Below are 25,263 nucleotides of genomic sequence, written 5' to 3'. Positions count from 1 at the left end.
AGATTCCACTGTATCCACATTTCAGTTCTAGGGTTCACTGAGAGAGAAATAATCCCCACTTCACCCGTGGTCTTGCAAGTTACAGTCAGGTCCCCACGAGGGACCTGGAATCCACTTCTTCATAAAATGGAGTCAGTTTTCTCTTCTGGTCAGCAAGAGCTTTCTGATCCTTCATGAAACCACAACAAAGCCAATATTCACAAAGCACAGAAAACCCCTATTAACTGAGGGAGTTTTCACATAATGGGTAATAAACACACTATCTCTAAAAATAAAATAAAAGACAAATCTAGAGATTTGTCTGAGTTACTGTTCTACTGCTGGGGAAAGACATCATGATCAAGGCAACTTTCATAAAAGAAAGCATTTAATTGGGGCTTGCTTATAGCTTCAGAGGTTTAGTCCATTGTTATCATGGTGGGGAACATGGTAGCATGCACCCATTGGATCAGTAGTCCAGAGCTACATCCTGATCTCTAGCAGAGAGACTAGGCCTGGCCTGGGCTTTTTAAAGCCTCAAAGCTGCCAGACAGTGGTGGTACACACCTTTAATCCTAGCACTTAGAAGGCAGAGGCAGGTGGATTTCTGAGGCCAGCCTGGTCTATAGAGTGAGTTCTAGGACAGCCAGGGCTACACAGAGAAACCAAATTTAAACAAAAACCAAAAAACTCAAAGCCCACCCCCAATGACACACTTCTTCCAACAAGGCCACACCTTCTTAATCCTTTCAAACCTATCTACTCCCTGGGGACTAAGCATCCAAATATATGAGCCAAATAGGGGTCATTCTTATTCAAACCACCAAAAGATGTATTTATTTCTTATCAAAAATGTAATGAGGACAGAATAACAGCAAAGCCCTCAGAACTTCCTGAAAGGGTTGACAGGGTCAGGCAGGGAAATGTACTAAGAACAAGGTCGGTCTGAGGGGAAATGACCTGAGCCACTCCTGGTGAAAAGGGAAGGCGCTGAACTGGCTGACAGCGCATCCCAAGTCAAGTCAAACGAAGGGAAGTGACACTCCTGAGGGTCCTCTGGACCTGGAGGGCTGGAGGGGAAGGAAGGAAAGTGCCTTTGGACAGAATGTAGGAGGCAAGTATTTCCAAGCCTCAAAACCAAAATGAAAATGGAGGTTCAGAAATTCAGGAGGACCCAATGAGACAGGAGTTAAAAGTCAATGACATCCATGAGTCCCTGTCCACTGATACCCAGTAACCTGGAACTCTTTTGGAGGTGTACAACTGAATCCTGATCTCACAAAGGTACTGATTTCTATTCCTGAAAAGGTTGCCTGAGCCAATGACACTAACCTGGCCCCTAATTCCCAAAGAAAGGGCCAGAAAAGAACCACTTGCCAAAGACTGACTCCTCCCAGAATCTACATCTGATGATGGGAGAGAGCTGAGAAGTGGCTGGAAGAAACTGACTGGGATCCAGGAGGACTGTAGGACTCCCTGATACACTGCTTTAGATCACAGGGCCCTGGGTTTGATCCTTAGCAAGAGGGAGAGGGGAAGGGAAGGATAGGGGGAGGGAAGGAGGGAGAGGAAGGCAAAGAGGGAGACAGAGGAGGGGAGGAAGGCGAGAAGGGAGGGGGAGAGAAGAGAGAGAGAGAGATGAGGGTGCTAGACCGTGTGGACCTTTGCCAATCGCCTGCCTCCCTAGGGAATGGCATCACACATGAGAGATTGCTCTCGCTGGAGCGGATCCTAAAAACAAGAGCTGGGCTCCACAGTGTTTTTGCTAAGACTGAAGCAAATCTTCTCCTTCCAGCCTCCAGCAAAGGATGTGGAAAGGAATACTGCCATTTGCAAATCAATAACTTCCCCTGGCAGGATAGACAATAAAGAGCAACCTGTGACGAAGAGACCCATAACAGTTCCGTTTTCCAACGTAATCCCACCTGGAAGAAGCAGACAAGAAATGGCACAGGCCTCCTGGCTGTGTCTGCCTGCCAGTGCCACACCAAGGGCGGCTGTCTGTCTTCCTTCCTTTCTTTTCTTTTCTTTTTTTTTTTTTTTTTTTTTTTTTTTTTTGATGGAAAACCAAAAGGTTTCAGCGGAGCCTGCGGCAGTAGACGAAGCCTCGACATTTTACCACTTCCTACTTTCCTCCTTCTCCTCTATTTGCATAAGGGTTGTTAGGAAAATACCTATACCAGAAGGGAGCGGTTCTAGGGGGGGAAAGCGTCTCAATCACTCACTCACTTTCAGTCAGAATTGCACACACTGGGAGCACTTGACATTAGCCTTGGAAGGTCTGGAGAGGAGCAGCTGCGGCAAGGCCACGCCCCCGAGGAGTCAGCATTTGCGCACAAGGGGTGTCGCCTAGGGTGCAGGTCCGTGAAATCCCAGCAGGGAACAGGGGCTGGAAACTCGGGAACTTAAAACTTCGCTGTCCTTCAAGACGAGTTCCACGCCCAACACACACGGAGAAAGTAACGTGCAGCTGTGCTGACAAGCCTCGTTTTTCCACAAGTCCTTTCCCTACTAATCATTTTCCTAGTCTGGCACCGGAACAAGGGCACAGGGCAACATGGAACTGATCTGATCTGAACTTCAGAATCCATGGGCAACTCACCAACCAGGTCTCTGACTCCAGGCATACCCAATGTCAATCCATTGCCTCAAGTGAAGATCTGGCTGCAGTGTACAGCTGGCTGCTGCTTTTCTTTCCTGTACTGAGTGGGACTCTTAGGAACCTCTGCCACTCCTAACAGGAAAGTGGACAGATCTGTTGCTCCATCTCTGGGCAAAGCAAGCGTCCCTCTCCAAGTCACTGCAGAAATCTTCAAATTGCCCACTCCACTTCAGGGAAGCCACCCATGCAAAGCCAGCCAGCCCAACAGCATGACATAAATCAGCTGTGGGTGTTCTAGATACCAATACAGAGGCTCCCTTTTACAAAGGCCAAATGGGAGACTGTTACGGGAAATGGCTCAGCTAAGAAAAGGTTTTAAGAAGCTACTGCAGGAAAGGGGGGGGGGGGGGTTGGGGGGCGGACTACCTTGTGGATCTCATGCACTTGAAAATCAAAACCTGAAGGTGGACGATGGTTGCCTGCTGGTCTGACTTCCCTCCCAGGCATTTTCAATCTAGCAAGGGGATTTCCATCAGCCCATCACACTACTGGCCCTCATTCCCAATGGCCCAGCCACAAGAAGTGAATGCCAACAGTTTCCCCCTCTGAGGTGGGTTTCAGGCGGCACTGATCAGCACAGAGGGCCTGGCAAGCCACGTGATCTCCCCTGCACTATCCACCTGGGCAACCCGGTGGCAGCTGCTAGCAGCCATTGCGCAAAGTCAGAAAAACTGTTCCTCTCTCTTCAGTCTACTCAGAATATCCAGAAGTCAGGGAAGAAGTGATTTGCCCCACAGGAGACTGCAGCCTCAGCCCCGTGGGCTAGAGGTCATCAGAGAGTAAACACTTTCTTGACCCTGAGCATCTACACACACACCCCAGAAAAATGCACTGATAAAGCCCCTGGTGTATGCCAGGCTGGGGAAATTCCACACAAAGGAGCCCAGAGCCCTTGGGGAAGACAAGGAACAGTCACGTGGACGGTAAATGATGGAACAGAGACACCTGAACAGCATGCTCCCGACTCCGTGAACTCTGCACAGGGCTGTGGGGGAGGTGGAGTCAGGGAAACCTCAGTTGACCTGGGCCCTGGGTAGGAAGGGACCAGAGGCAGCTATGAGAAATGGAAGATGTGTGGAGCATACGGAGTATGTGCAGAGGACAGGGACACACATGTGGGGGCGGGGGAGCAGTGGCTGAGGCTAAGACATGTGTGTGTGTGTGTGTGTGTGTGTGTGTGTGTGTGTGTGTGTGTGTGTGTAGCAGGAATGTATAAAGACCCTTCTAGGTACACCCTGGGGAGCTGTGAAGATAAGCTACAGGGCAGTGAACTACCTGAGCTCTGGCAAAAATCCCCCTGCTGACAGAAGGCCAGAGTGGAGAGGCACGACCCGGAAGAAGGGAGGCCAATCGGAGGGCTGAGGAGAAGGTTCTAGAGAGCTGTGAACGGCCGCCACTGCAGGAAAAAGAGTTGCAGACTGCCCAAGCAGGCGGAAGCAGGCTGGCTTGTGACCTGACCTGCCTGTGTTACAGGCCCGAGGCCTAACCTCTCAGAGTTCATCAGGGCTCAGCCTGACAGCATGCAGCTCTCTAGCCAGCCTTTCCAAATCTAAACACCCTCTCTCAGCTCTACCCTTTCCATCTTCTTCGGGGTAAAAACTTTGCTCTATGTGGCTTAAGACAAAATAAAACTAAAACAAAAAATCAACTGTCTAATGCTTGCTCTAGCTCCGGGACCAGACGCCCCAGAAGGAAGCAAGGTGTATCTGCTACCCATAGGCCCATTTCCACATCCAAAGCACGCGCCTTCCTAGACATGTGGCCCACCCTTCTAGGTTTACCTGACCCAGTGGCAGTGAGCACTCCAGGGCCCATCCCTGTTGCTGCCACGCCCTGGCCCTACAGCATAAGGGCAATTCCGGAGCCTCTCGGAAGCCTTTTGAGAACATTTTTTCTGTGTGCACAGGACGTCTGGACAAGATTTCTTCAACCCTTATTTCCTAGGTGAAGTCTAGAAGGGAGGCCTCTAAGAGAGGGGTGAAATGACTCACTCAGGCAGATGAGCCCCAGGTGCTTTTCCTGTAAATCTAATTGCTAATATCTGAGGCAGGAGAACTTGGGGCCTTGCGTGTGCTGTATCTCACTGGTGTTCATGAGCTTCACGGTGTCTAATTGCCCTGGATGTCAGCAACAACGTTGGAGCTGTGTGTGTGTGTGTGTGTGTGTGTGTGTGTGTGTGTGTGTGTGTGTGACAATTGCCCTGGATCTCAGCAACAACGTTGGAGGTGTGTGTGTGTGTGTGTGTGTGTGTGTGTGACACAGAGTACAAAAACCCTGGATCTCAGCAACAACGTTGGAGCTGTGTGTGTGTGTGTGTGTGTGTGTGTGTGTGTGTGTGTGTGTGTGTGTGTGTGTGAGACACAGAGTACAAAAACCCAGATGCCTGGGAGGGAGAGCACTGCCCAGCCCGTGGCTGGCTGCTTCACTGACCTTGGTTATTCGTATCCCTCAAGTTTCCCTGTCTCCTCAGCTTCAAAATGGGACCAACACTGATGCCTACCACATAATGAGCACGCTACACGTGTTTATTAACGAATGCTCCCATTTCCGGGGGGGGGGGCGGTAAACAGTACGGGCAGGCTGAGCTTGCCTGAAGCTGCCTGGCTGGAATGCAAGATGCATCAAACACTGTGCTCCAAGACTAGACTCTTCATGCCTTGTCAGGATTCTCCAGGAAGCGCCCACTCTCCACTCTCCCATTTGTCCCTGCTGCCTTGGGAAAGCACCTCTGTGGGGAAACAATGCAGGCTGTTACCCAACAGCAAGAACCATGAATGTGGCGTACAGCTTGGTCTTGGAAAGTTTTGAAGATTCATACAACCCAAAGTCATCATTTGAGCCACTTGAAAGGGCACAATTGGCAATGTGTACAAACATCACCACTGTGCAATTCCAGAATGTTTTTACCATTCCAAAAAGGAATTCCACGTTCACCAGTTCCTCTCTTTGCCCAGGCCCTGACAACCTTGAATCTATTCTCTATCTATCCCTCTAAATCGCCCTACTCTAGTAGGACAGTTCCTAGAAACATTATATATAGTAAGGGGACTACGTCTTCCCTTCACTCCCACAAGGTTTTTGAGATGTGTCTACAATGTAGCAAGTGTCAGGTCTTCCTTTTTTTCTAGGGATGAACCACATTTTCTGATTACCCAGTCACTGCTTTATAGACATGTGACTGAGTCTACCTTTGTGCTACTGTGAACTTCCCTGTTACAATACTTACACTTTTCATTATTCTTTAAAGAAAAAAGATGCACATTAGTTCGTATCTATCCATCCTAGCAGATATGGAGTGATATCTTGCTGTGGTTTTGAGATGCATAGTCAAAATCATGAAAATTGATAGAACAGTATATGAATTATAGGCCCTTTGTTTTCTTTAAATAAAGGATAGGGTTTACCAACACATAGATCACAGCAAGGAAAGCTAACATCCAAGCACTCAAAGCGACAGATTTGCTTAGTTAGTTCCCAAATGGCACTGTCAAATGGTGGCCTGTCAGGTTGGTGTGGACTTGGGAAGGCCTATATGTGGCCTATCAAGCTCTCCCACGTGCCTGTGGCCCTCCCCACTCTGGTCCTGGTGCTGGCGACCAGGTTATGCCTGTCTCTTCAGGGCCTTTCAGCTGCTTTCTCCTGTGGCTGAGACCAGCAGGAAGTTAGGGTGAGGGGGGGATCAGCTAATAAAACACTATAGACTTAATAAGACTGGCAAGGCACAGAGAGCTGTCACACCACAGGTACACGTAGGAGGGTGAAGGAGCAGGTGGCTTAGATGCAAAGCCAGTTTTATGGTTGGTCCCATGCTAAAGCAAAACCTCTCTGAAGTCCGGCAGAGAGATTCACTTCTCAGTACGTGCTTTCCCACCACTGTTAAGGTCATCCTCAGTTGCACAGCAAGTCCAAGGCCACCCTTGTCTACCTGAGCCCCTGTTTCAAAGGGGAAAAGGAGAGGGGGGCTGGAGATGTGGCTCAGTTGGTAGAGTGTGCTTACCCGGAACGCATAAAGCTTTGATTCTGGGCGCCAGATAAACGGACCATGAAGGCACAGGCCTATAATCTCAGCGCTTGGGAGGTAAGGGAGAGGAACAGGGGTTCCATGTCATCTTCAGAGTCATAGAAAGTTCAAGTCCAGCTGGGGAACGTGTGAGATTCTGTCTCAATAAGCAAATAAAATCCGAAATCAAAAAAAGGACATCCTTGGCCACCCAGGTGTGGTGTCCCACCAGCTGGGACATCCCTCTTTCCTTTCACTGCTGCCTTCTGGTCAGATGGTGATTTTGCTGGAAACAGGCAAAAAGAAAAATACCCCTCAGCCTACTTTCAGTGTTCTTACAGAAAGGTTTGTTTAAAAGATGGCTGAAGCTCATGGATTTTTGCTCTGTCGTTGTTTAGTGAATGATCCCCATTCTCTGTGTCCTAAAACCATTATGATCTCTCCTGTGGACCACGTAGACCCACCTGGACAGATTTCCTTTGGGTCACATAACAGATCCGCTGGGCTGGGTGAAGAACCCACCCACGTGGCTGAGCAGTGAGGCTGGGTATCACTGGAATGAAGATCCGTCAGTGCTGTTACCAGAGTACCTACGCCCTAAATGGCTTAGGCTTCTCACAGACTAGCAGATAGATTCCAAGAAAGAAAGCAAACAGTAAGTGTTCCAGGAAATGTAGAAGTCAAGAGACCCACAGTGACCCAGCCTCCGATGTCACTTTTGTCATGTTCTAGTCACTAAGAGTGAGTCACACGGAACACTTTCCAACTCTGAGTCCAACGACATCATAAGCCAAGAAAAGGCAGGTGTACAGATCCTCGACCAAATTCTACCACAGCGCACTCAGTAACAGGATCAGACATCACCAAGCCATGGAATCCATCCTGGCAATGTGCCAGTGGTTCAACCTATGGAAAGCAGTCCAAGTAAAGCACTTTATTAGTAGAATGAATAACAAAACCATGCCACCGTATGGATGGATGCGGAAAGCGCACAGGACAAAAATCCAGCAACCTTCAAGAGAAGAACCACCATTCGCAAGGAGCAGATGGGGCTCTGCCCACATGAGGAAGGGGAGTTCTGAGAAGCCCACAGTGCAAAGCATACTTCACAGGGAAAGACGGAAAGCTTTCTCCTCAGAAACAGGCTTATGACAAGGATTCCACGCTCAACACTTCTGTGTAGTGTCACACTGGGGATTCTCCACAGGACAACCGGAAAGAAGAAAAGCAAGCCCACTTGTTGTAAACAACACTCATTGTCTTACACGCAGACAACCTTGCAAAGGAAGGAAATTCCTAAGTCTCCAAGTAGAGACACAACCAGCTGTATGTGTTTCTATGTCCTAGTCATGAGCAATCAGAAAGTGAAATTAAGATTCCATTGACCATTGCGATACAAACACAAGACACTTATGAATAAGTTTAACTCCAGTAGTGTGGTCTTGCCTGTGGAAACTGCACACACAGATGACAGAAATGAGGAACTGAAGGCCAGAACGCAAGCCTCTGACACCCACGCCTACATGGAAAGTTCTAGTGTCAGGACAGGGGCTACAATGTGGACTCTGAATGTGCCCCGGAGGCCCATGTATGTAATGAGGCACTACTGGGAAGGGAGTTAGAGGTATGCCCTGTCAGAAAATACTGGAACCTAGGTTTGTTTGCCTCCTAGCTGCCACAGGTGGCTAGCTGCAATGTTCTCACCCCACCCCCTAAAGCCCCATGATGAGCTGCCTCTTCACTGGCCCAAGAGTGACTAAGCATGGTTGACCCTCTCAAACCACAAGTCCATCTTATAAGTCGGCTACCGCAAGTAATTTTAACTCAGCGACGGAAAAACCACTAAAACAGCGGTCCAAGTGCCTCAACTGGCACACAGGTACAACATGGCCTCTCTGAGAATCTCAGCTGCCTTTGTTTTCTTCTTTCCGAAACTGCAAAATGACCCTGAAATCCATATAGAGATCCAATGGTCTTGTACTGTCTTAAGCCAGAACCACCCTGCAGCACCACATCACAGGAAAGCACAGATTTCCTAATCTCAAAAACTTTGCCTAAGACTAAACAAACAGATCACCAGGGTAGACTGAGTCCAGAAGCAAATCTTGTCAATGAGGAAAGTCATAACCTTTGACAATCGTGTTAGACAACTGGACAGACACAGGGAAAGGAACAGACTCAGGCCAGGGCCTCCTACCACCTACAGAAGCAACCGGACCTCAACACGAAGTGGTGATGGAAATGTGTGTGCTGCAGCCACAACACCTTTGGAAAAGAATACAGGTGTAAATGCAAAATGATGCATACATCACCAGCAGCAAAAGAAATAGTTGATCCCTGGGCAGGCACAGAAATAAAAAGCCCATGTGCTTCAGTGCACCTTCAAGAAGACAGGGCACAACCACACACAAAAAGTAAAATCACAGACAAAGAGAAACAGCCCAACCTGGCAAAGCACTTAAAAAGAATTTCAAAGAAGGCTGCTGCTTGTGCCAATGAGCAGAATGAAAGGCTGCAAGCATGGCTAGCTATTAGGGAAACAGAGATCAAAGTCACTGCGGGACTCTACCCCTCACCCACCAGGATGACCATGCTTTTTTAAAAAAAGGACTGGAGGCAGAGGCAGGAGGCAGAGGCAGATGGATTTCTGAGTTCGAGGCCAGCCTGGTCTACAAAGTGAGTTCCAGGACAGCCAGGGCTATACAGAGAAACCCTGTCTCAAAAACAAACAAACAAAACAACAACAACAACAACAAAAGGACAATAACAAATGATGGTAAGATGTGGAAAACGCATAGCTGGTGTGAATGGAGATCCAGGCAGTTGCTTTGGAAAAACCATCTGACAGTTGCTCAAAAAGTCAGAAAGATATGTTGCCGCAACCCAAAAATGTATGTCCACACAGAAACCCAAAGCAAACCAAAAGTCCGGTATGTAAGTATTTTATACTATAACTCATAATAGCTCAAAGGTGGGCATAACAAATATTCATCACCTGGTGTGTGGATAGCATGATATGATATATCCTACAATGGAATACTACTTACTTGAAATGAGGAACAAAGTACTGATACATACTACAACATAGAGGAACTTGAAACTATTCAGTGAATGAAACCACACATAAAAGGCCATATATTTTATAGGTCTATTTTTACAAAATGCCCAGAACAGAACAATCTACTGCCAGAGCCTAGTGGGATACTGGTAAGATTCTGGTAGTAATATCCTATTTCCTTGGAGGTAATAAAAATAAAAATGCTGTAGACTTAGATGATAGTATTCGTTGCATATTTTGGTGCTTATGACAACACACACACAATTTAATATTTTAAAGGGGCCAATTTTATGGTGAATAAATTATTTCTCAATAAAGCTAATCTTAAAATGCATACACACATAAAATGGAGTCCTAAGATTAACCCAGTGTCATAGAGAGGGAGGCTTGTTGCAAGTGTTCCTTGCAAGGGCACCTTTGAGGACCACTTATCTCATGCTCCTCGCCTGTCTGGACAGGTTACAGACAGCTGATTACATGTCTGAGTTTCCCTTTCTGATTCTCACATCTGAGAAGCAAAGGGCAGTGGTCATGATTATTTCCTGTCTCTTTGTAGCGGAATGATCCAACAAGATGCCTAGTACCCCTGAAAAACTGGCAAGTTACAATGTCTAGAGAACAGGTCCAGATGAGAAACAAGCAGAAAGCAGCAGCCGAGAGAGCTAAAAGCAGAGACAGGGTGATGTATGTAGTGCTGACCACAGGGTTAGATGTGGAGTACTGAGGAAGACCAGACTTGTATAGGTACTTTTAACCCTGAGAATAGGAGAAAGTGTATGGGCTGGCAAAATGGAAAGACCCAAGTTCCATCTCCTCTGAGCTGCGGAGTAGCTGCAAAATCTTAGCAAATTAGTATTTGTCTGCTCCTGCCTATGCAGCTGTTCACAGTGGAAAGATCAAAAGGCTGACGTATGTGAGGTACCTGGGAGAAAATAGCTGTTCAGTAAACGGCAGCTTTTATTACTGGCACTGTCTTGACAGCATAATTATTAACACAGGAGTCTTTGCTAGCGTCCACTGATGCCTAACACTGGCTCAGGAATCAGAGGTTCTATTTTCTTAGCTACTTGGGTCCTCTAGTCAAGACTGGGTAACTAACTATAAGTTTGTCGGAGAGTTAACAGGTTTTTTTTTTTTAAGAATCAAGAGTGGAATCTGATTGGGTATGGTAAATTAGCCTACAGAGCATTTGTAAAACCATCAAAGAATGAATATACCAACCAACTCACAACTAACCTACAGCTATGAAAAGACAACTCACAAGAGAATGTGTGTAAGGTTAACACTCGTGTGAAGAACGCCCACCACATGACTGCCTTCCTTTCTTCCATTCCCAGAAACACAGCTCCAACAAATGACAACTGACCATAGCAGCAGGCCCAACCAATCTTACAACCCTAGAGGCAGTCTCCTCCACCCAGGCCCTCCTTCACTGAGGACAAGCGGCCACCAGAGGCCTCTGGAAGGAACTGGACAGATCAATGAGCTTGGATGAATGAGGATAGAGGACAGTTCCTTTCCAAAAGGTGGCAAAAGGCTGGTCACTGGGAACAGCATGCTCCCTGACACAACCACACCTGCCAGAGTATCTCTGCACGACAATGGGCAGATGGCACAGAGAGTGTGCATGGGCAGAAAGCAGGGAGCTCTGTCAGATCCCTCCTGACAGATGAGAGATGAGCCAACCATCTTCTAGAGGAAGGAAGACCAACTAATTGTCCCCTCAGGTCCACTCAAACACCAGGCTGGGAGATAGATGCTCAGGTCTGCTGAAAGAGCCAATCACGTGAAGCAGCCGATCACTGGGCGGAGCCTCTGGTTCCCCACCCTTTGCAAAGAGTAGCCATGGCTGGCCGGTTTCTAGCTGCCTCCTGCCTCCTAGGCAAAATGAACACAGTTCCCCAAGGATTCGCCGGTGGCCTTTCAGGTCATCAGGGTCCCCTAAGGATATGCTGGCCCTGGGTGACAACAGGACGTCTGGGCCACTTCCTTCTCTCCTGTTTTCTGTCGGGATTCACAGAGAAGTCAAGGGCAGTCACTCCTCCCTCCCTGTTCACTCTTTAAACAGAGGGAGAGGCAGGTCCACAGTGGAGACCCAAGTTCACCCACCTTCACATCCTGCACTGTACCACGGGCTTTCAGTGTTTCTTACAACTGTGTGCTTTATCTTAAAAATTAATGCCAACTTTACTGTCCACTCCAGTGCCTGACCTTACTATATTAAATCATTTCTAAGCTGAATGCTCTCCCATCTCACACACATTGTAACACTGCAAAAACTGAGCTGACTCCTGGCAAGGACTAATTGGAAGCATTTTTTTTCCTCATATTATAATGACTAGGGCTTCAGGAGTAGAGAAATGTAAAGATACAAAAGAACCCGTTCCCTAGACTCAGAACCAATGCTGAGAAAGCTCAGCCATGCTTGCACACTGAGCTTCCAGTTCAGGCCACTTCTAGATTGTCTCCGGAAAACCTGCCCCATTCTTAGGCACTTTGTGCCCACGTGCAGTGTGATGAGGAGGCCTCCTTCTGAACAGCATCCTCCAGTCTTCCCTCCTAGTGGGAGATTCAATGGCAATGGAAGGAACAGCTTACCCAGCATGCACCGCAAGCCTGTGTGGAGTTAATCACCGCACACCAGTACATCTGCTTCCCCTTCCCAGCAACACTGTGAGACGCCAATGGTGACTCCACTTTACAGATGAGAAGACTAAGGCTCTGAGAGCCTTTGGGGCTCTCCCCTGAACCAATCCCTGTGCCTTGTAAAGAATGCACACAGCCACACACAGCATGCACTGGCCACTACTGTCAAATACCAATGTCCTTTGTGCACAGAGAGACCTCCAAACCTAACTGCTTGGATCTTTGAAATGCATTTCCTGCAGGAGGCCCTCTCATACACCCCTCTTCTCCTGGCTCCCCAGCCATACGGATGTCCTCACCAGAGATGTTATATAGGGTGAACTAGGGCCAAGGTAAAGACCAGCCCAGAAAGTATGACCATCGATGCCAAAGGGAGAAAAGGCCATAAAGGCCGCAAAGGCCACTCCCCAGCACTACAATCCTCCTTTCAGTTCCTAAGCCTTTCTGTTCCCATCTCTAACTTAGCCATTTTCAAACTCAGTTTCCCCCAGCTTCTCCCTGTTTCTCAAATTCAACCCCACTTTTTGCTCATCCCTCAATTTAAGTCCAACCCAGCAGTGAACGTTCACAACCGCCTGAACTTCTCAGGACTGCCCCTCACCTAGATAGCAGAAGCTGCCGTTTCCCGACCCTCAACGGTGTGTCAGCCGACGCAGCCCACTGCACACAGGCTAAGAAGCTTGCCTAAAGTCACCCAGGGAGCAGGCAGCAGTGGGGCTCAGACACCCTGTTAACAAAGATCTGACCCACAGTCTGTGCTCGGCCTTCTTTACTGCTAAGCTGCTGGCCTGGCGGTCCATGGAGCCCGGTGGATTAAATTTAAAGGGGACTCCCCATGCAGCACGGTGAATCATCTGTCTGTCTCTGTGTCTTTGCTGGTTCATCTATCTGTCTGTCTGATAATTAAAACTATAAAAACAAGAACAACCTGATGAGGGTTGGCAAGATGGCTCACCAGGGAAGGGTGCTTGCGGCCAAACTTGGCAGCTTGAGTTCAATCCCTGGGTTCCACATGGCAAGTTATCCTCTGACATCAACATGTGAGTTGTAGCTGTGGGCGCGCGCGCGCACACACACACACACACACACACACACACACACACACACACACACACAGAGAGAGAGACAGAGGCAAAATAAAAATGTAAGACAAACAAGCACTCTGACTGTTAGTCATGTCAGTAATATATGCCCTTGCTTGTCAATCTCCATGTGGCTCTCCTTCCTTGTCATGTTTGTATACAAGCTATAACTTTACACACACACACACACACACACACACACACACACACACACACACACACATTGGCCTTTGCAGATCTCAGCACTATCTGTACTCTAAAGGACAGTAAAACCCCTCTCTGTGCATTAGAAGGTGGCAGCCCTTCTGGTGGGTCACCCAGAGGCTGCACAGACTGGCAAGTGGAATGTCAGCTTTACCTGCACCCAGAGCCGGCCTGCCTGTGTACAGCCGTTCCATGGGTCTACACTCCATCTCTGTCAGCTTCAGATGGAGGAAGGGGGTTCCTGAACACTGTGCTGCCTGACAAAGCCGAAGGTGATCCCTCACCAACCAGTTTTCCTCATGCCTCTAACATGGGCATGGAGCAGCATCATGCACAATGGCCTAAAGAAATGGAAAGCAAACTCAAATTTCTGTAAGACAAATGTAGTATGCATGCACAACGGAACTGTATTCAACCTTATTTTTTCTTTTTTTCTTTTATCTGATATTTTCTTCATTTACATTTCAAATGTTATCCCCTTTCCTGGTTTCCCCTCCAAAAAACCCCTACCCCATCCCCCCTCCACCTGCTCACCAACCTACTCACTCCCTCTTCCCTGTCCTGGAATTCCCCTACACTGCGGCATCGAGCCGTCTCAGAACCAAGAGCCTCCCCTCCCATTGATGTCCAACAAGGCCATCCTCTGCTACATATGCAGCTGGAGCCATGGATCCCTCCACGTGTACTCTGGTTGGTGGTTTAGACCCTGGGAGCTTTGGGGGTACTGATTAGTTCATATTGTTGTTCCTCCTATGGGGCTGTAAACCACTTCAACTCCTTGGGTCCTTTCTCTAGCTCCTTCATTGGGGATCCTATGTCCAGTCCAATGACTGGCTGAGAGCATCCACCTCTGAATTTGTCAAGCACTGTTGGAGCCTCTCAGGAGACAGCTATGTCAGGCTCCTGTCAGCAAGCACTTGTTGGCATCCACAATAGAAGGAAGAAAGTGGGCTCAAGAGATAGCTCAGTGTTAAGAGCACTGGCTGCTCTTCCAGAGGTCCTGAGTTCAATTCCCAGCAACCACATGGCAGCTCATACTGTCTGCAACCCCAGATCCAGGGAATCTGACACCTTCAAACACCAATTCGCATGCACATAAAGTAAAAATACGTTATTAAAAAAAATAAAAGGGGGAAGCTGGCAAGATGGCTCATAGGGTAAGAGCACTGACTGCTCTTCTGAAGGTCCTGAGTTCAAATCCCAGCAACCACATGGTGGCTCACAACACCCGTAATGTGATCTGACACCCTCTTCTGGTGCGTCTGAAGACAGTGTACTTATGTACAATAATAAATAAATCTTATAAAAAAATAAAAAGGAAGAAAGTTCCAACATTCTCCTCAACCTCGGTGAAACAAGCTTGTCATGAGAATACATGCCAAATGACTGATTCTCTTTCTACGAGGGGCCTGGAACAAGCCAACTCAGACACAAAAATCAGTTCTGGGAGGAGGGAGGCAGGGGGTGTTGTTAGTTAATGGACAGAGTTTCTGTTTCGGACTGTGCAGAGTTCTCGAATTGGATGGATGGAGATGAGGATCATACAACTCTGTATACGCATTTGGTGTCGCTGAACCATATGCTTTAAAATGGTGAAAATATTAACTGGATGTTTTGCTGCGTATGTCTTTAAGTTTAGGAGGTAAGTGCATTCGATTACACTGTGGCAAAGGAAGGAGAAAGTAAGACAAGGAAAAATTGCAACACTATCTGCACCTCTCCTTGGGAAAAACAAACAAAGAAAAAAACAGCGGACTGTCTACACCAAAACCTTCCCTCAGGATGCCGTCCGCAGGCTTATCTTCTTCCGAGCTGAAGAAGCCTGGGTACACTGAGTTAGAGCGACACTGACGGATCACCATGGCTGTCCTCCTGCGGCCCACTGCCCACAGGCAGCCAGATTCTCCCACAGGCCTGCGGCAGCCAGGCCCATTCTCAGTGGGCATAAACTGCCATCCTGTTATAAATCCTCTCCCACAAAGCACTGGAGACTGGTCCTCTCTTCCCGTGCCAAGAAGTCTTTTTCTGACCATCTGTAATCCATTCAGAGGCAACCGGCAGGAAATGGCGGCAAGGAAAACCCCAGCGAAACGCAACTGGTGGGCCCACCTCTTCTCCAGCTCTGGGCCAGCACCGGGAAGTGGGCCTTTCTCTGGATGCAGAACATCTGTGGGAATTCTGAGAGAGGCTGGGCGTCTGTCAGGGGCTAAACAGGCTCGAGACAGATGCTCACAAAATTTGGTAAGAAAAGCCTGCTGTATTGAGCTTTTAAATTAGTTCTGGGGGAAACTCCTTTGAAAAAGAAAAAAGAAAAACAAAACAAACCCCAGACCCTAAGAGGGAAAAAGAATCATATGAAAACTAACCTCAAAATTGCTTTCTTCTGATTTCTATGGACAATGAGACCACAATTTGAAGTAATGAAAATCTTTTTTATTGTGGCTGCCCCTCCAATCTGGTACTGTCAGCTGCCTAATAGTGACGGCTTCATTTGTTTTGGCTTAGAATCTCTGTGCACTGCAGTGCTACATTAAGTAATTAAAGGTTATATGATATAAGCTTACAATTTGATATATTTAAAAAATCACAATGTATAACTTAATTATCTGGGTGTACTGCACTGCTACAAATGTGTTGGGCAGGGATTAGTAACTTTCTAGAAACAGGGAGTGTTATTTATATTTTTTAAGCTTTGGGGCCATAAGATTCTTGTCTTTTCTACCTCACTCAGCCATAGCAGCAAGAAAGCAATCCCAGACGATACCTAAATGAACAAGCAGGGCTCTACTGCAGTAACCCCTCCCCTTCTTGACACAGCCTCATATAGCTGCCCAGGCTGGCCTCAAACTTAATACGTAGCCCAGGCTAGCCTTGAACTTATGATCCTCCTCTGCCTCTGCCTCTCTGCCTCTCTGCCTCCCAAGTGCTAGAATTTCAGGTATGTGCCACCATGCCTGGTTTTTTTATTCTTTGCTGGCGACTTAACCTAGGGATCTCTGCATGCTAAGCAAGCAGCCCAACAACTACCTATATCCAAAGATGTACGATAACTTCCATGTATAAAAACAGGTTTCAGGTAAGATAGTGCCAGTGGGCTGTGTTGCTGACTACTGTCCAAGTTGTTCACACTGTACGTGTACTGTGCACTTGTTAAGAGGACAGTAACTAACCTCAGCTTGGATTCTACACTGAGAGCTTGACATGCAGGGATGAGAATTCAGAAACAAACCACTGGATGGGATAAAACTTTAAGATATTTTATTATTCATAAATTGTATACTCTGCATCATTTTATCAGTAAAATTTGTAATTAGCAATATTTTAGAATAGGTTCCTTATAATAACACTGGTAGCAGTCGGGTAATTGTAAAACTCTTTAAGTGTGTGCATGTGTGTGTGTATATATATATATATATATAAATAAGAGAGAGGGGAGGGGAGGAGAGGGGAGGGGAGGGGAGGGGAGGGGAGGGGAGGGGAGGGGAGGGGAGGGGAGGGGAGGGAAGGGGAGGGGAGGGGAGGGAGATCTGCCCCTAGGACCCCAAATAGAAAAGGCAAGATGTATATAATAATTTCTGAACCAAGGGATGTGCTTCTGTGCAGTGCCCATGCAAGCCTGCAGTGGTCCATCCCATGGATGAAGCTGTGGTTTCCCTTTGGTCCTGATGAATTTCACCATGCCTTCTTTTTCCCAACAGCAGCTTCCTGGGGAACTCACAGCTCTCCAAAGGCCTTCGTAACTCTTCCCTGGAACACGGACTCTCCACATCCTAGCCATTTCTGCTGTTTCTATCTAAAGTGTCCTCCCTTCCTCCCTCCCTTCCTTCCTTCTTTCCTTCCTACCTACCTACAAGAACTTGGCTTCTACAACATACCCTTTACTGTGTTCCACGCAGAGCCACAGCCAAGCAGCCCTGCCCTTAAAGGTCTTGCTGACCATAAACTGAAGTCTTTTCCTCTTCTTATCACTGGGAATCTTGAACCCCACTCCATCCTCTGTGCAGTGTCAGGGACCCCAGTGAGCTGCATGGTGAGTTCCTGAGGGTAGTGGCCGAGGCTTCCCCCTCGTACCCCACAAAGGACCCAGCCCCGTGTCACCCACTTCCTGGGTGCTCAGCGGTTTCCTGATGAGTCAGGGTTACAGGAAGCACCCTGGCTTCCTAACACACAGGAGTCCCATTCACCCGAGTCTGCAATTTGCCTCAGTGGCTCACCTAAGCCAGCCTAAATTCTCCAATCGGAAGGTAAGAACCAGCTTATTGCAAGTGTAATTATCTTCTTCCTTCCTCAAATTAAAGCAGAGGGTCCCCTGAGTGTGTGGGGTAATGCTTCATAATGTTTTAAAACTCGGGCTCTACTAACCCCTAGCACCATTCTTCCTGGAGCGTCCCCTGTCTCTGAACTTCCGCGATGACTGTATTTTCACAACACACACATCTTGAAATGCCAGCACACCAATCCTCAGTCTTGCCAGCTTAAGAATCGTGGTGTTCAAACCCAATGTCTGAAAGTTAGTAATTAAAGGGAAAGCCCCCACTCCAGCTTTTAAGTGGAATCTAAAAGAATGGTGCCTTCTTCACTGACGAATGCTGGCTGGAAAAAGTAGGTCAGAGGCATGGAATCTGTAAGCGGTCATCCTTCTCCCCGTGAAGAAATGATGAATCCTGGCAGCCACCACTGATGGATGCTAAGGGGGTCCTGAGAAACTCCCTGCTGTGGAACGGGGATTTCACCGAGTGCCAGAGCAGTCCCCACACAGGTGTGGTGCTCACTGCAGAAGGAAACCCATCTCTGCAATGCATAGCACGGTTTTATAAGATGAAGCTCTGAAAACTCGGATGTGTTAGCTCAAGAAAACAAGTCAGGATGTGACAGAGTAACAAACAGGTGAAATGCCATTAGGCCTGCAACTCATTTTAAAACGTTACATATATATGTATGTGATATATATGTATATGATGTATATATGTGTGTGTATAATGTATGTGTTCATATATATGTAAATTATAAATTTTATATATACATTTACAATGAAACAAGGCACAATACAGGCCACTGTTTTCGTCTACATGGTGTGTGCACAGGTGACTCTGGTGGCATACCATCTTTTTCTGTGTGAGCAACCTTAATGTTGACATTGAATGGGAAGATGCAGGCTGGGGGTTACCTCTGAATGCTAAAAGAGGAACTTCCTGGCACTACAGGATGATCCCATGGGGAAGGCATTTGTCATGCACGCCTGATGAGCTAAGTTTGACTTCTGGCACTCATGGAACGGTGGGAGGAATTAAACAGTTGAGGGCCCAATGCATTGTGAATTCGGCCTGCAGCACAGTGTCCCGGGGAACCTAGAGGCCATACAGCCTGCCATGCGAGATGCAGGGAAGAGATTTCCAGGCTAAAGCTGGTCCTGAAACAAAAGGTGGCTATGAGCACAAGGGAGGAGACTAGGGAAGCAGAGACAGAGGAGGAACAAGTATGGCTGCCCGAGACTCCTCTGAGGCGCACTCTACCTGCTGGACTAGGTGGGGCCTGAGTGCAGGACCTGGAGAACTGCAGTTTCTGGGAAGTAATGGAAAATATTCATTTATTGAACACCTGATAAATATTAATTTGGGGGAGATTAATTTTGAGGTGGTATGCAGAGAAGGGGGAGACAGAAATACTGAATACTAAGTTAGTATATCAGTCTGGGGTATGGAGAACAGGCTAGCCCAGGATGGAAACCAGGGAAGTAGAAGCCAGAACCACTCCCAAATAAGAGGCACACATGATATAAAAGCACACATACGATAAAGCACGGCCTTCCCACAGCCCTCAGGATCTCTTCTGTCTAAGGCAGGAATATTCAACCTTTTGACACTGTGTCGTGACACTGCCACCTGCAAATGTGTTGAGCTGTAGTCGTGGCTAGCCTGGGATGCGCTCGGATCCTAGGCCAAAGGTTAGACACATCTGATTGATAGACGTTCCCAGTTACTCCATTTGGAGACTGACCAGGGAGACCCTTAATCTGTTCAGACCTGATTTGTATATTCTGGGCCTGTCTCTGCCACTTAAGCCTTTTGTGTCAGCCACGGGACGTGGGAGCCTTCACCTGCACACGTGTCCTGTTTGGGTCTTGCTGGTCTTCTGCAGCGGATGGTAAGGAAGAACAGAACAGGACATGAGAGACTTCGGGGGATGGGATGGAGGACGGGGACAAGGTTAACAGGGGCTCTTGTTCATAGGTAGGGATTTCTTTACCCCAAGGTAACCAGTGACACTTTCCAGTGACTCACTTCCTTCCTCCTAGTCTGGGCGTGACACTACGAAAGGAGCCCTGACGTTTACCAGGGAAATAAAAACTAAAAAGCAATCAAACCATCAGTCAGCAGGCCAGGGTGCCTAAGATCCCACACAGAGGAGGGGACTGCAGCGATGGCAACAGTACTGAAGAAACATCACATGCTAGCCATTCTCTGGTCTCAAATGAGGTGGGGGTGGGGAGAAGCAAGGAGCAGCATCTCCGGGGCCAGTGAGAGCATCACATATACACTGTTCAAGTGGCCTTGCTAGTGAACAGCAGCTGAAATCCAGACTGACGGGAGCTGAACATGGCTACCTCACCATGTGCTCATGTGGGAGGTGCATTCTGGGTCTTTCTCGGCCACTCCAGTCCAAAAAACCTTCTTCATCACTACCCCTCAGAGCCAGCAACAGCTAGGGCATGCTGTGGCTGCAGGAGGCAAAGGACTTTCACACCCACTTAGCAGGCATATCACCATCAAAAGGACACCCTGAATGTGGCAGGTATTGAAAAGCTATCTGCACTCCGTCATCCAAAGGAGCGCACCCTTCATGAAAATACTAACAATCCCAACGCCAAGAGCAAACTGAACAGCAGCCTAGAAGATGTTCAAAGAGGGGGGTGCGGAGGGGGGGACATCATTGCTGTAGATAGATGGCCCTGGAGTTGCTTGGCAACCATCCTTGCTAACACCTTCTTCTAAAAAGGAACAGTTTGCATCAGCTCCTGTGCCTCCCTGGGGCCAGTGCCCTGACCACACAGGCCCAAAGCTGGGGCCTTGGGATGAGAAAGCCCATGGCTGATGAGAAGCCTGATGGGAAGCCGTGGGTCTTACAGATGCAAGGGGGACAGACAGCTAGTCTCTCTGCACCATTCTGCCGAAAGGACACACTCCCCTGACAGGGCTGGGCTAGATGCGGCAAACCAGGTGTCCAGATGCAACACTTAAGAAGGTCCTTGCTCTACGCCTGCAGAAGCTCACATGAGCACCTCTTAGTGTACCTTAAGTATATAGATGCCTTCCGCCTTGCCTCAGTCCCACACTGTTCCAAGAATGAGAGACATCACAACCCTAATTAAAGTAGAGATTCTGGAATCAGCCAGACTCAGTGTTCGAATCCCAGCTCCTCCATCTCTCAGCTGAACCACCTGGGTAAATAACTCAACACCTCTGAGCCTCAACACCCCCTCCCCCACTCTCTAAAATTCAGCTATGAACAGGATTTGACTCACAGGGTGATCAGGAGGACCCAATGACAACACACACATCTGGCCTGGTGTCTGGTACACATTCAGTGTCCTGACCCATTCCTGAAACAATCTTGATACAATCTGTTCCCTGGAAATGGCAGCTCAGATAAGACAAAGAAGAGGACCTGAGTATGTGGTAAAAATAATATGACCGTAACCACAGCTCACATTTCTGAGTACCTATAGGATGCCAGATAGTATCTCATTTATTTTTACAGCAACTCTGAGAGGAACTATTATTCCGTTCTGAAAATGAGGAAATTAAATCTGAAATTAACACACAGCTGGGAAATGGCTGAGTCAAAATTTAAATAATGCTGCATGAAACTCCCAAGGCTGCCATGCCAATGAACTCTCTGTGTGTAGTGAAATATACACAGCATAGCATTAACCACTGTAGCTATTTTTAAGTACACAGTTTGGTGGCTTTAAATACATTCATACTTCCACACAACCTTCACCACACCACCTCTAACCATTTTAGCCCCTAGACCTGGACCTTTGGGCCCACGGAGTCCAAACTTTACATTTCCAGCCTCAGCCACCATGATGTACCAGTCTATTCTGTCTACACAAACATTACTCCTCCAGGAACCTCACAGACATGAACACTGGCAGGATCCATCCTTTTGAGGCCAGCACATTTGGAGGCCGGGAGGGGGTTGGGGTGGGGAACAGGGAAGTGAAACCTGGGCCTTGTGCATGCTAGCAGATGCTCTACCGCTGAGCTGAATTTCCAATCTTGGTCAATATACTATTTTAAAGAGTTGAACACCACCTTGGTAAGGGAAGGCGTCCCACCCACCTACCATCTACCACTACAAACGCTGTCACCCGTTTGCCTTGTCCAGGACTCTATGACCTACTGGGGTAGTGGGGCAGGTCACACTGCTCCCTGCTGAGGGTGTCATTAACCATCAATGTCCACAAGCGCAGAATCTGCTCTGCAGAAGTACAGAATCAGTATAGCCACTTGTGTGTTCCAAGAGTCTGTCCTCGACTTGCTTGTACCTTTCCGATTAGAGTGACCCGGTACCAGTTTGTTCTGCCCTGGCAAGCATTTCGTTTCCTTCTTTACGTTAAGTACAGCACCCCTTAAAATTGGAAGATGGAATTGTGGGGGAAACAACAAATAAATAAACAAACCAAAAAACCAGAAGGATAGATTGTCTACATGAGAACAAATGCTCTATCCCCTGGGGAATTCCGGTTCTCTTTGCAGGAACTGAGTAAGTCAAGCTAAACACTCAGCTTCATAGGATCCTAGCCTCAGTGTCGGCCCACTTGCTGGAAGGGCCAGCCCAAGTCCTCACTATCAGTGCCAGTATAACAGGGTTCAAAGTGAGGTCCATTGGCAGAGGTAGCCAGTCTGAGCCTTGCCATAGTACAGAGCCGGGAGCCTGTCATGGCAGGACACTAGACTGAGTTAGAAGAGACACACAGAAGTCTGCTCTTACCATTCAATGTCTATGATATTCAGCAGAGGTCCAAGCCATGGGCCAACACATAGCTTCTATGACAGCCACGTTTGACTTCCTGAAGGATAACTTTGCCCAGATGGGAACACTAGACTGCTTAGAGGGGGGATCAGGGGTCATCAGATAAAAAGGATTTGATTAGGACCAGGTCTTACGGTTGGTTGCTGCCACTGGATGTCCATTCAGAAGGATGTCACGGATGAAGCCACAAATGAAGGCCAACCCAGAGGACAGGACCATAATCCACAGAGAAGCATGGAAAAACTAACCTGCCTAACTTTCTCCCATCAACTGTGCAAGCAGAGACACCAGGCTGTTGCCAGCCAGTGATGGAAAGCGGTCAACATGGCCGTACAGTCTTAGATGATGCTGTGAAGCACGGGACATATATGTCAGAAGCCTTCAAGAGCCAGGCCTGGCCTTGCCCTCCACGCTTCCCAGTCCTTAGCGTGGAGATCCTGAAGCCAGCTGCTCTGTTCTCTTGCTCATCCCCATTTCAGGCAGATCCCACGGGTAATCAAACTGCAGAGAGCGCCAGTTGTACTTCCAGCCTGACTTTCAATATAAACTGAAATCTGAATGCTCCACCAGGGTGCTTCTGACATCAGGGGCCACTGAATAATAAATGCCATCATTATCAGAATCCTCCTCTTGCCTTAGCGAGGCAGGGCTGGGCCAGTCAGAACAGGACCTGCACCCCACTGTTCTCACTGCTAACTAGAGATGGAGCCACCAAGCCCTCTCTCTTAGACCCTTCAACTTAGCTACAGCACTGCCAAGAGCCACAGTCCATTTGACCTGTTGGGCACTTGGTAAGGTTGACTCATATTTGGGCTGTAGGCCCAAAAACTGGGAATAGTAGCAAAATATCTCTGCATTCATTTCTCAGTAGTTTCCTGTGTTCTTATCCCTCCAGCGTCACTTGACTCCCTACCAGGTGACGATGCCTCCCTGGGGAACATGTAGAGACATTCATGTTGTCTCTGTTTAGAGGTGTGAAGGGCCACTACTAGAAGCCAAAGGTCAAAGGCCACTGCTGTACATCTTATAATGCACAAGACCGTCTCTGTCCCAAAGAGGTACCTGGCTTAAAATGTCAGCAGTGTTGCTGGTGGGAAAACTGGCGTTCCTCTCTGTTCTGCTGGCTTCACTCTAGCAATAAAACCATTTAATTTCTAGAACATTCCATAGTCACATGCCCTTTGAGCCTTCACATAGACTTTTCCCTCCAACTCCACCTTACCCAGCTACACACAGTGAGAACTTCCATTCATCCTTTGGGTTTTAGCCAAAGTAAAATTTCTTCTGAGAGGGCCTAACCTAAATCTGACCCTCCTCTCGTGTTCTCCAACAGCGATCCAGCTTTCTCTGTCAGGACACATGTCCCAATTATTGTGGCTTTTTGTGAGGTCTGTAGTTGTAGCCAGAAAGGAAGAGCTCTTGGGGAAGAGACATCGTGTCTGTCACTACTGTGTCCCAGTGTCTGCCCAGAGCAGGCACAACAAGGGGTCGATTCCAGTGTCTGAAGGAAGCTGAAAAGGTCCAGCACCTTCCTATACACAGGTACCACAGGAGACCAATACCTTACACTGTACTTAACACCCTTATACTAACAGACACTCGGTCCTCCAAGACAGAGAAATAGCAAGATGCTAGACCAGAGTGGGGAGCATGGTCTCCCAGTCTGAGGAGATAAGAAAGTACACATACATATCTACTTCAATGCACCCAGGCTATCTCTGGAAAGATACCAAAACAAATGGGTGAGCAAGAACCATTCCAGTAAAGTATATATAAGACTCTTGACTTTTATAACTTGGAGATTATTTTGAAGCAGTTTTTAGATGAATTTAAGGCCTACGCCTTCAAAGCTAAAGAATAAACAACAACAACTCATTATTCCTTTAGAGATGAAGGCCTGATCCAACTCGTGCCTTTAAGGAATGATTATATCCAGTTTCCAAGCCTGCGGATTCTGTCTAACTTCCTGTTCTGGAAGGAAGGGAAGCCACATTTCTTCTGGCTTTCTACCCAGGATCTGGGTACAGGGAAATCCTTGTTAGTATAGAGAGACTCTCATTCCAAAAACTTCCTATTTCCCCAAGTGGAGTGGCTGGCTCCAACCGCCCATCCTCAGCTCAGCCACCCTCTGCAGGTCGGCTGGGAAACCTTTTTATCCAACACATCACTTCTTTTCTCCTTTAACCTTAAGCACCTGAGCTGCTCTCCCGCTTTCCCTTCTAAGCCCAAGGCAACGGAGAGGCCAACAAAAGGCCAACAGGAACGCATCTTGCTACTTCCAGCAGAGGAGGGAAGGGCAGGTACAGCAGAGAGTGAAGTTAGAATTAACAGTGAAAATAAGGGTTATCTGTGTAATCTGCAGACTGAGGCCTTCCCGTCTCCCATTAGCATAGATAACAGAGTTGCCAGTGTAGAGATAAAGAAGCTTCGGGTAGTTTCCCATAAATCTCTATGGCTTGTCTCTGGCTTCCCTCCCTTGGATCATAAGAATACATCATCTTCCCAGGCCAGCTGCCATTTTCCTCCCTAAGCTGGTCGGTTCTTCTCAGCCCTAAACTCTGAGCCCAGGCAGAGCCCACTCCACGTTCCTGGC

General features: G+C 47.8%; 1 protein-coding gene across 9 annotated transcripts in view; it reads right to left on the bottom strand.

Moving 5' to 3' along the window:
* The window catches only part of Atxn7l1 (ataxin 7-like 1), a 229,441-nt gene that overhangs the window by 198,011 nt on the left and 6,167 nt on the right, over positions 1 to 25,263 (bottom strand). The gene's annotated exons all lie outside the window — the stretch shown is intronic.

Source organism: Mus musculus, chromosome 12, assembly GCF_000001635.26.
Source record: "Mus musculus strain C57BL/6J chromosome 12, GRCm38.p6 C57BL/6J".
NCBI lineage: Eukaryota > Metazoa > Chordata > Mammalia > Rodentia > Muridae > Mus > Mus musculus.
Note: the sequence above shows the minus strand (reverse complement) of the source record. Positions and strands in the feature narration are given on the sequence as shown.